The sequence below is a fragment of the Oryzias latipes genome, chromosome 21 (genome assembly GCF_053564925.1).
Source record: "Oryzias latipes strain Hd-rR chromosome 21, Olatipes_Hd-rR_3.1".
Taxonomy (NCBI): Eukaryota; Metazoa; Chordata; class Actinopteri; order Beloniformes; family Adrianichthyidae; genus Oryzias; species Oryzias latipes.
In genome coordinates this window covers 8,317,189-8,330,008 of record NC_136257.1, presented here as the reverse complement: position 1 = coordinate 8,330,008, position 12,820 = coordinate 8,317,189, and the positions used below count along the sequence as shown (strand labels likewise).

The following is a 12,820-nucleotide window of genomic DNA, read 5'->3' as shown; positions in this document are numbered from 1 at the left end:
TCACTGATCCATCTATTCTTCTATGAAACCTCCACTGCTTTCACCAATTTTTGCTTATTTCTGTCAAATGAGCGGGTTCTCTTGGGTGGTTTCTATAGTGACTGTGGACAGATATGCACTGTAAAACAGTGCATGTGCAGCTGTCAGCCGGCTGAGAAGACTTCCTGGTTGTACGGAAGTAAAAAAAAAAAGAATGAACAATGGAGAAAAGAATCCAACATCATGGTCAAAGGAATATTCACTCTTTTTTTTTTTGACCTACAAATGCAGTTTTGATCTTTATTACTATTAGCAAGCCTCAGACAAAACCAACAATATATTTCTGTATTTGTGATGTTCTTCTCTTCAGCTGGATGATCATCAACACCCGCTGGTTGATTCAGAGAAGACCCTGCATAACTGGTTGGATGAAACCAACTGTTTTTAGGGGTTTGATAAGACTGGATTGTAAGGCAACTGATGTTACTCTGAAAAAGGAACCATTGTTTTAACGTTTTTCAAATGTTAATGCAGATTCTCCCGTGGTTTACCGGTAGAATCAGTCTTTGGAGATTCCAGAACAGACACCATTTGGGTCTGAAGCTTGGTTCTGCACCTCAGTTGCTACTTATTAGCAAACAAAACCTAAAACAGGTTAAATGTTGAGGTCTATGAATGAACCACAAGGCAGGACAGATATAACGGGGATCTGTGGGATCGTGGAGGATCTGGTGTTTGTGTGGTCCGGGTCATAGGAGGAGACTCCAAAGCTTACTAGTAAAGGGCATCAATTCGTAAATATATATTGTTCAACCAGATTGATTTCCCCTTTTGCTTAAATTCAGTAGCTTTATTTCATTTGTCGTGTTCTGCTGCTTTTTTTAAGCATGTTGTTCACTTCCGGCCTGAATTGAATTGCCCTTGTACAATCTGGAGTCAGTCACACATTTCCTCAATAAAAGCTCTTCCTGTCATCCTTCCAGATTAATACCATTTTTCTTTTTCTTGGCTAATAAATAACTTTTGTTTTGAGTAACACAGTCTGTTGTTGTATAAAGTTTTATCCGCATGTACTATGTTACTGGATTACAACTAACCTCAAAGCAACACATCTTATTAATGTACTAGTGTACTGTCTAGACCAGGGGGGTTTCAAACTCAATTTGGTTCTGGGGCCAGATTCAAGGCGTCTGATCCCACAGCTTTTTTATTTTTCATTTTTTTACTCAGTTGGAAAAAATGCTTCAACCAACATGGTAGCTTAATCATTTATTATTACACATTCATTCACAGAGGCCAATGGATCTCAAATAAAATGCATTGGTTTATTCAATTTTATACAGACTGAATATTTTGCATCCGACACTGAAGCAATCCCAATAATAAACTCAAGAGGGCCTCTTACTAGCATCTTACACATTACTAAAGCCTATTCATTTGTTAAGTTAGTTAATAAAACTTATTAAGCTTATCAACACTCAGGCTTGTGTGAGACATCTATAATGCTAATAAATGTCTTACTAGAACCCCAAACAATAATAATACTTCTTAATTTGTTAACAAAGGTTGTTAATAAATCTTATTGAGCTTATTAACACTGACACATTTGTTAGGCATCTACAATGCCAATAAATGTATCATTAGCATCTTAAAAACATCCTAATAATAATGCTTGTAAATGTGTTAACTAAGTACTTTAATAGACCTTATTAGACTTATTGTACTAAATTTTAGGTACTATTGTACTGTACTAAATGTCTTACTAAGGCCCTAAAAATTCTATTATAATGCTTGTAAACGCATTAACAAAGCTTGTTAAGGAATCTTAATATAAAGTGTTACCAGAGTTTCTTTACTCTCTTGAGTGAACCATAGGCTGGTCTCTAATTTTTTTTCATATGTGTCAGTGTCACAGTGTTCTTTAGCAGGAAGCATGTGCAGGTTACTTCAAAAGAAAAAAAATGGGTTGGGAGGATGTGTAGGAGAGATGGAGGAAGACAGGAAGGCAGCTGCTGAAATGTACATGTGTTTTACTAAGTGGGGCAGGATGTTTCTTTTGTAACTGACTAAAGGTGAAGGGCTAAACTCTTATTTTGACAGCAGATCTGCATGTGGTGCTCTTATTTTGATATCCTAAACCAGCGAGAACCTTGACAAAGATGAGTTTCCTATGATGAAGGAAAGAAAGAGAGTGAGACAAAGAGGAAGAGGGGCGGAAACAGAAAATGTGCTTCAGTTGTTGCCAACGGCAACTGTTTCCAAAACCTTAAGTCCTCCACACTGTGAAGTAGAAAGAGGAAGTTATGGAAAGTTGTCATGGTTACATGAGTAATATTACAACAACAAAAAAACACACACATGAAAGGAAGCAGTTGTTGGTGAGGTGACCCTTAACCTTTGGGAAAGTCATGTTTTTCCCCCACAAATTCAGTATTTTTCTAAGACAACCAAAAATCTGGGATCAGCCCCACACAGTCCTCAAGCAGAGACAAACATATAGGATTCAAACTTTGAAACTTTCTGATGTACAAAAGTAGGTCACTAATATGGGTGAGACATTGGATTTAGGCTTGGACGACTGTTATTATGAATGTGAGAGAAGGAGGGGGCAGTATTTATGTTAGAGGACTGGATACCCTGCTTTAAAAATAATTCCAATTATGTTCCCATGAAACTTACACACAAAATATTACTCCCATGCTTCCTCTGCCTTCTGCATTTTTTGAGCTCACTTATTTTTTGATTCCTAATTCTCTTGTTGAACTGAACACATACAAACAAATCACAAAAATATCCTCAAAACCAATAAAAAATGTGTAAAAAAGGAAAATACTGAAATAATTATATAATAATAATAAAAAATACCTTCTTCCAGCCATTCATTATGTTACCATCTAAAAAAGGAATGATAACTGACATTTTGTTGGTTCAAAGATACAAACGGCTCTTGGACATCCTCCAAGAAGTCTGTGTGCACATCACAAAAACTGAATGTCTTCCAGCTGGGTTTTTTTCAAACCATTAAATTTTGGTAAAGTAAAGTGAAACAAATCTGTCATTAGTCAAACAAGCTAAAAATGAATGAACTGCATTAAATTTTTAAATGTGCAAACATTGTGTTCATTAAAGCTCCACATTTACAGCAAGGCCTATGAAAAATTTTCATCACTTAAACTATAAAACTGTTTTAGATCTATATGTAACATCTGGAAAAATACACATCAAATTTCATTACTGGAAACTGAAAATCTTAATTTATCATTTAAATCAAATCCAGCTTTTGTGTGAAACTGTTTGATGCAAAAATCTTGCTCAAAACTAAAATGTCAATAACTCATATTTTTTAAAAATTGTACCTACAGTATTATCCTATGTTTCATCTGTGATTTTACCTGTAAGCTATTCATGGTGGTCTCACATCTGGGCGGTTTTTTGTTTCCTTAAATAGCAGTCTCTGTCCTGGACTCTGGTGTGGATCGAACAAGTAAACAAATGTAGGCCTTCCATAAAACGGTGGTCTCAGTTTGCCAGCAGATGAACCCCGGCACAGTTCAGCAGTCTCACCATAAACAGACAATCCAGTAAAGCCCCCAAAAAAGCAAAGCAAAGTGAAACGTCCTGCAATACAAGTGAAAAAATGTCCACAGCTTGAACCAGAGGACAGAAAAATGTCTTGTGGGCAAAAGTGGGCTGAGGTGGGTTGGTGTTTATTGAAATTTGTTTTTTTCTCTAACTTTTGCGTACCCCCAATTGCGAAGGGCTTTCAGAGCTTTTGTTTATGAAGAGTTGTTAGGCAGGGTTTTTTTTTACACTTTAGTCCCTTTTAAAGTGATTTACTTGACTGTTACAGGTTCTGGAGTACCACTGCCCCCGAGCCCCTGGGGGTGGGGATGGGGGGGCTTACCAGTACACAAAAGCCTGTCATTGTGATTGTGTTTTAATGAATGAGCTGGCCCACAGGGACAGATTCCTGTTAATCCAGACCAACTGATGAGCTGGTTTTCTTTTTGACTCTTTTTTTTGTTTTTTGTTTTTGTCAGGGTTGAACTTTCTTCAGGCAACACCACCTACCTGCTTTGCTACTCTACTCTGATCTACTCTGCTTTAAAAACATTTAACTTTTATTTTTCACAAACAACAATCATGCATCCTTTTTTTTAAATCTTGTAAATCAATAATCTCAGCGTTTTATGTCTTGTTATTTTTTATTTCGTCATCAGTTTGAAACAGTTTTTCATTGTGCAGCAGTGGCTTCACTTCCTTTGGGTACCTCGGTGAAACCACCTGGAGGAGGAGCTGTAGGTGTCACCTGTGCAACAATGTACTGTGTGAGTGTTTGGTTTGCTGTTAGCTCAGCTGCAGACAAGAAGACCCTTCGGAGGATGACCGGGACTGATACAAAGTTCATCAGTTGCCATCTGCCCAGCCTGGAAAAAATTACCAGCTCACGCTGCCTGAGAAGATCCATGAAGATACTGACGAACTCCTCTCATCCTGGACATCACTTGTTCAAGCTTCTGCCATTGGGGAGGAAAGATAGAACCCACAAGGACCAGCTGACACAGTTTCTACCATGAAGCATCAGGCTCCTAAGCGAGCATACCAACCAACACCATGACACCACACGTATTTGTAATGTGTCTTTGCACTGCTTATATTTTCGCTCTTTATTATTGTCTTTTTATGCAACTTAAAAGGATAGCAACTTTTAATTATGTCATGCTACTGTATGAGGACAAAAGGGATTCTATTCTATTCTATTCTATTCCCTTTCTGTTGGTGTCTGCCCTATCTAAGATGGATTTAGAAGAATGTTGAGTCTTTGAGCAGAAAGATGTTCTGCTCTCGTTTCAAATTCTGTCTAATGTTTTGCAGAATTGATATTATGACTTACGTTTTTGATTTTCTTATGATCTTTTTGCTCATTCTAGGACTTGCAGATCTGTTTCTTTGTTTTGTTCTCAGATTGTGGCAAAAACAGAGAGACGACTGAGCCTTTTACGTGGTGGAGCATTTCATGGCTAATGTTTTGGCCGTTTTTTCTATCCAGGTTCAAACTTAATATATTATATTGGTTGTTAAAACCTTTGTTTCTACTTTTAATGAATTAGGTTGAGTTTTATAGTTCTTTTATTTCTAATTCATTCAAAATTGAGCCAAATCTTTTGGTCATTTCCATGCTTGATGGATAACAGTCATCTTGTTACCGGTATTCACTTAGATAGTTTAAAACGTTTTGAAAATCTTTCTATTTCAAATAAGAATTCTGTCCTTCAATGATTCTGGCCAAATAGGTCACTAACTCCTTGTGTGACTTTAGGAACAGATCAGCAGACCTGTGGATGTCCCATTAGTTTCCCAGCTAATCATGTGGATCATGTCCTTTAGATGAGATCACAAAAAGCTCCCAAAGATCCAGCAAGAGGAGGGTTGTTGCTGCTAGAAGTTCTTTCTTTGCTGTCCACTTGCAGGCTGATCATTCCTGAATGCAGCGTAACCCCAGCTCTGAAGGGCTTCTTTGTTTTCCAACTGAAGTCTCATGACACAGACAGTAAAAAAACTGGGAACGGCTCTAAGTGACAGAATTAAAAAGCAGAATAATAACCAACATGAGTTACATTTTCTTGACGGCGTCTCCATAATTCCACAGACGGCCATCAGTAAATGTCTCCAGAGCTTGGTCAGTTGTAGCTCAGACACTGGTCTCCAGTAAAACCCTGTGGTGCATCATGAGTTTCAACATGTGAGTCATGTGACATACCAATGTTGTGCATGTGATTTTTGAAAGAAAAACAAAAAACAATAGAAACAGGTTGGGTAATTGTTAAATTGTTTTTGGTCACAAGTTGGTTATGCCACAAACCTTTCTAATAATAATAAAAGCAAAGTTACAGAAAGATGATCGGTATTAACCAGCAGGGGTCATTAAGACGACCGGTCGTTAATGAATCATTTATAACCCTTGTGCTATCCTATGGGGTCAAGATGACCATTGACGTGTTCTCCCTACCATGACAAAGGTGGATAAAGGTGGAGAGGATTTCATGTAATCCATGGACACCAGTGAAAATCACAAATCATTGAAGAAAAAAGTTCAGCTCACTGTCTAGTGGGTCTAGATGACCCAACTCCCAATGTTTAAGTGCCTAGGATAGCACAAGGGATAAGGTTGACTCAGTCAAGTGAAGGACAAGTTGATTTTTATGTCACACATGGAAAACAAACCATAATTTATACATTTTCTCTGCTTAGATTTAACAATGTCTTGTAGATTATCGGACAACACAGGCCAGCGTGTCACAGACTTGTAGCACAGACAAGTCCTTAACTCAGCACTCCCCATCAGGAGAAAAGGGCTTCACCTCACACAGAGTCTGTAAATGAATCATCAGCAGTTGGAGGCCACTCGGAGGCGCCGTGGGAGACGGCACAGCTGTGAACATAAACGTGTCTGTTCCTCAGTAGTAAGACGCCACGCTGCCTTGTCTGTATTATGCTGATACAATCATTTTCTATCTAGAAAAAAAAGGTAGAAGGATGAATGAATATGAGACAGTTTCAGTCAGTGTGAAATGCTTAAAATGAAGGTGAATTTCATGCAGTGTTTGAGCTCCATGCTGCTTTTTGACACTGCCATTTACTCTCTGTGTAATGAGGCTGACAAAGCAGAAGTGTTTTACTTGATTCAATTCTGAAACATTTAAAATTGCGTCAAATTGTGACCCCTTATGGTTTAAACATAAATCCTGGACAGCAGCTTCTGACATAAAACCCTATTGCGTTGAGATTTAAACTGAGAAGAAAGAAAATGTTCAGCTGGACAAATAATTGTTTTAAAAGAAAAAACAGGGAGGCCTTCTCCCTGTAATGCGAGAGCGCTAACCACTTTGCCACCGTGACAATCTGTAAATGATAAACTGCTTGTTTATTTGCTTTAAAGTAAAGCCAAGATTATTTTTGTTTGGAAAAACAATTTTGCATGACTATCTGCAAATTTTGCATTTTATTTGGATTTTTTTTTGGCAATTTCAGTCTGTAACAATACACTCTGATCATCATTTGGTCTATTTTAAAAGACCAAATAATTCTATTTTAATAATTATGATGCTGTTTTTTGGCAAAATCAAAAAATGTGTGTCATATTCCAGGACATAGTTTCTGCAGAGCGGCAGAGGGTCATTAAAAGTTCACCTCTGAGTTGGGACAGAGAAACTCTCCTTCCTCCTTCCTCTCCCCATTGCTAAGGGGGTGGGAGAAGGTAGCTTGTGGGTTTTGAGTTTCTTCATCCTAATCAGCATGTAACATTCAAATCCTAAGGTTTCACCAGCCAACAGTCGTTTTTATTTTGCATTTTTAACACCTCGAGGTTATTTACCTTCAACATGAAAAATAGAGCAACTTCCAAATCCATTTAGCTGTTTCTGTTGGATTTCATTAAATGACACCTTCAGATTTTCCTTTTTTTCCCTGAAAGTGTATTAAAAGTTAGGTTATCTTGCATAATCAGAGAATATCTTTTCTCTCACAGGCTACTATATTTTCCACACCCTAAGCCACACCTAATAGCCTTAATTTTTTTCAAAACTTGACTGTGCATCTCATAATTGGGTGGACCCTACACCTATAGAAAATAAGGTAATTAGTAATAACACAGAGTGAGCTAAGGGGAAAGCGAATACAGCTGGATTCAAGACCACCTGATGAGATCAAGTCTTATTTGCAGATCTATGAATGAGCTTGACCTAAAATCCCCAAATGAAAAGAACTCTAACAGCTTGCTATTGAAAACAAGACCTTATTTCCTGATACCTTCCAACGTATGATTCATGAAACATGCTGGAGAAAGTTTTACTTGGACTGTTAGTTTGTAAATAAAGATTCCAGAGAAATTTCAGAAAGATCCCTTGGATTGGATTTGGGTGTGAGAGGTGTTAAACATTCTCTTAGGAGATATATTAGCCCCAACAGACCGGACTAATCAGAGGAAAACAGTCTTAAGAGCTGAGGAGCAACAGAGGAAAGGGAGTGAGTGTGAGCTTTGTGTCATCTTTCAGATAGGAAGAGGTATTTCCTGCTATCAGACTTCCCAGCATGCTCTGACACTGAGAAATTCAGTCACCAAGTAAGAAACTTTCAACAAAATACACCAAAAAAAGTTTTTTTATTTGATGATTCAGAGTCAGTTTTGTTTACACAAACTGAACTCCACTGAAGCTGACAGTGAAATGTGCTCCATCTGCCTGCGTTACGCTCTCTGAGTACTCCCACTCCCACACGAAGACGCTTCATTAGGGATGATATTAGTGTGAAGTCCTCATGGCCTCCTTCCGTCCAGCACTCGCACACACCCAGCAGAGGAGGTCATAGAAACGAAGCCGACAACTGGACCCAACGCACACACACACACACACACACTCACATGACCTTGTCTTTTGCCAGACAGGAAAAGATCTGTGTGTGCGAGTCAATGTGTGTAGTTGTCAAAAGATAAGCAGGTCGGGGCCGAAGAGAGATAAAACTCAGGATGAAGCCCCCTTTCACACACTCAACACACACAAGCACGTATACATGCACACACACACACATACACGGAAGCATGCATGCTGGCTGTAACGGATGCTTGAACCAACCAAACTGCCTCTCAGTCGTCTGCTCATCATCAAACTGTTTCCCACCAGGAGAGATTTCAACTGCAGCTCATTAACATAATTAATAGAAACTCATCAGTTTAATGAAGCTGCAGGTGCCCTGTTCATTTAGGCATTAGCCACAGTTGAACAGGTTTTCTGATTCTGAGCCTCGTATCAAGTATGACAATTTATACGTTAAAATGAAAGATTCAATAAAACTCTTCTGAAGGATTGAAAATAAATAAAAGACCAATACAAATTAAATAATCTGATATATAGGTTTTTCCCCCCAAATTTTGGAAGCTGTGCATTAGTATTCCACAAATAGCACCCTATTTGTAGCACCCTAACCGGAAGGACGCCGTCACCCTGACCCTAACCGGAAGCACTGCTTCCGGTTAGGGTCAGGGTGACGGCGTCCTTCCCTAAGGATTGTTTTGAAGCTGTGGGGAAGTTTTGCAACAGTAAAATGAATGTCATTGTAAACAACAACAGGTAGATACACATAGTAACAGGATGCTAAGCCATTTGTGGAACCCATAATGCACAAGAACTCATGTATGCTGCAAACCACAGTGTGTTAACTGATAACTTATAAATGTGTATATATTTTCTAAATAATTTAAAGACTCACAATGCTGAAAATTATGTTGTTGTTTTTTAATATGTTCTTTTGGCATTTTTCTGATGATGGAGTACATACATAAAGAAAATTAAGATTAAAATAGTTTTTCTGAGTATTTCTTCATGCAAATTGTTGTGAATCAGGAGCAGACAAAAAGAAAGTCCTTCTAAAACTTGTATCTTTGACGTGGAAGCTACCATCTGCAGGCCACAAGCTCTCTGCTCTGCTGCATTCTGCTACTTGCAGACAAATAGATCCATGTACGTCTTCGTTTTCATCGTCTGAGCAGGAATCTGGCTCAAAACTGTATACGGCTGGAACCCTTTGACATTGTTGCACAGCTAATGTGAGGCTGGGGATAGCTGGAGATGGTGTAAGCAGATGGATGACAGGCAATGGGACTTACTCCGCTCCAACGGTCCCACTCACAACTCAGGGGTGAATTTCCGATGAACTACTGCCGCTCAGCAGAAACTATGAGCTTGAAAACAACAGTTTTTTTTGAAATTTTGGCTCAAATCTGCATACTGGTAATGGTAATTAAAAGATCATTGGGAACATTTTTAAAAAAGATCAAAAGGTGACCAGAGTGGGACTTTAAGATTACTGTCACACCCTCTGCTATGCAGAAAAAGGGAGGGGTCTGCACACCTCTCCTTGTAACTTATAGACGCTATAACCAGTTTTAAATGGGTTTTTAACTCAATAGTGTTAAAGGTTACAGAAAATACTCAGCAGCACTGACTTTGTTACTTTCCAGATTACATTTTAGTCATTCAAGGATTATCTGTAGATAAACCTTGAACTTTTATACCTCCATAGCTCACATAGGAGTCAGAAGATAAGACCTCAAAATTATCTCATTTTTTTAGATATGGAAAGGAATCCTGTGCAGATCCACGAGTTCTACAGAGGAACAAAAAACAAAGAATTTAGAGAATTTTTAGTACCGAATTATTACATTAATGAGTATAATCTCACTACAAAAATCTCTTTTGAGTGAATAAAACAAAATGTACCGGTAATTTTGGAAAAAGTCACTGTCACTTCACTTATGTCCATTTGTCAACTGTATACAATTTTAAACTAAACCATTTAAAAACTGTACAGAAATTCAAATTTAGTTTTTTTGCTTTACATTTTTTTTTTTGTCCACATTAAGAATATTTAACAGAATATTTGTTATGTTTTTCACAAAACCTATGGTCCTCACTTGTATCCACACTCATGTTCAGCACTAATTGTCTATGAAAGCTTAAAATGAGGAAGATAGTTAGTCTTTCAAGCCTGATGTTAGAAATCAGAATTAATCTAAACAACTCAAAAGCTGGATTCATGTACCGTCAAATATGTTGACACAAACAAGTTAATCCTTTATTTCCCATTGGGGTCATAATGCAGCCAAAGTTACATTAACAGAAATGTTTCTGTTTGAAATGTGACATCTTTGTTATGCCAAGGAAAATTACCTTTAAAAATACAGATGAAAAAATATACTTGGACAACAATCGAAGGACAGTTACAGTTCCTGCCTTTACGGCAAAGAAGATAGTTGTTGTCGTAGTGGTTAAAACGTTATTTTTCTGAATAATGTATGACAAGAATTTTTTTTTACCAAAGCAAATTTTAGGACGGAGCTTTATTAGCTTTTTTATGTATTTTTCTTTTTAAGTTTATGTTAGGTTTAAACCTAAAGTTTCTTTTTGTGTCCATTTGGTGTTGATGAATTTCATTATGTTAGTTCAATATGGAATCTTACCTAAATAATAGATAGGTCATTCATACAATGTTTTACAGCAATTACTTACTCAGGAGCTCAATCTCAGTATTGTGAATATTCACTTTTTGTTTTTTGCATTTTTTTCTATATAGTTTGGGAGTTTGAACAGTTACGACGGAGTATTAGGGCCACCAAAAAAAAAAAAAAAAATTAGAGCCACCAAAAAAAAAAAAAGTTAAATTACGAGATTTTATCTCGTAAATTTAGGAGATAAAAACTCGTAAATTTACGACTTTTTATCTCATAAATTTACGACTTAAAATCTCGTAAATTTACGAGAAAAAAGTCGTAGATTAAGGAAAAAACACCGAAGTTTCTCGTTTATCGGAACCTAGCTTGAAGATGAAGTATGTGGAGCCTTTTGTGAAGCTTCATTTCCGGATTATCATAGGTTTAAAACAAAGAGATTCTGAACCTTTTGGCTACTCAAAATCAGATTATTTTTTATTTAAGCGGAGTTTAATATGTAAAATAAGGAGCTCAGAGACACGTTTGGGTGTAGACAATCGCTGCAGCCTTTATTCTCCTTTTCATTCACATATCCTGAAGTTGATTTGTCTCATTACGTCATGAACCTGTCATCCCAACACCAATGCGGAAGTAAACAGTGTTACAAATGCCCCCCTCCTGCAGATGAAATGTCCCGTTTCAGCATAAAACAATAAAGAGGAATGAAAATAGTGTTTTATATTAGCTTTGGAACGTTGAAAATGCCAAAAAAAGTGCTCCTCCTTTTGTGTGACGGAAGCGTCACACAGACGTAGAGATCTGGTCTTTGGTGGAGGAAGAAAGGATTCAAGCGAACAGCTGCAGGGACACCGACGACGGCTTCATCGGGCTGCAGAGATCCTGCAAACCAACCATCAATAAATAAAACTTTAATGAATCGTAAATCAAACAAATGACCTTCCAGACATTTGGAACGTTATCAATAAACATTCAGCTCACCTGTTCAACAAAGTTTAGTCGGTCTTCTCTGCGGCTGCATGGCGTTCACCTGCTGCTCTGCATGCTCACTTCCACTGTAATCTCCTAAAATTACAAGTTTTTTTCTCCTAAATTTACGAGTTTTTATCTCCTAAATTTACGAGATAAAATCTCGTAATTTTAAATTTTTTTTTTTTGGTGGCTCTAATTTTTTTTTTTGGTGGCCCTAATACTCCGTCGTAAACAGTGATTTTAATGGAACAAACTGTTTTTTTGTCTGCAGTGATTAGAAGTTAAGACTTCTAAATCACCATATTACCAAAGTTTATGACAGACGCTTTGAGTATAAAAACTCACATTACTTTGATTCATATAGACTATGAATCTAAAGGTTGATTTAACCGCTGCAGCTGTTTCACTGATCTTTACATGATTAATGAATCGAAAGCTTTGCAGGGTTCAGAAAAACACAGAATTGCTTCATTGTTTCATCTACAGTACATAAACTCGGCCGGGGTTCTTCTTATTTTTAGAGAAGCATATGCTTGTTTTAATCATGCACTTTTATGGAGAGCAGCATCTTTGAAGAGCATCAAACTATCCTCACCAAATAGAACAAACCACGGAAATTCACTTCCTGAGGAGCACAATAGCAGTTGTTCCAGACAGGATGTGACATCATCACCAAGGACTGACACGGGAAAAAGCTCAAGTAGATGGTCCTCTAAGTCTCCTCCTGTAAAAAGGCCAAAGTCAATTGTCCACATGAGGATGGAAACGGATCTGTGCGGCTCAATCCTACATGAGAGGGGGATGTTTGGGTGCATTCAGATGTTCTGTAAACCTGTTTATGTTCACAGAGTGAATTGAAGGAACTGG

General features: G+C 37.6%; 1 long non-coding RNA gene across 1 annotated transcript; it reads right to left on the bottom strand.

Annotated features, from left to right (window-relative positions):
- Positions 1-11,275: 11,275 nt before the first annotated feature.
- Positions 11,276-12,174, bottom strand: LOC144988786 (uncharacterized). Its single transcript, XR_013652815.1, has 2 exons — positions 11,963-12,174; positions 11,276-11,863 (listed from the first exon to the last, which is right to left on the bottom strand). It is a non-coding gene; the product is annotated as an uncharacterized LOC144988786 (long non-coding RNA).
- Between the last annotated feature and the right edge of the window lie 646 nt (positions 12,175-12,820).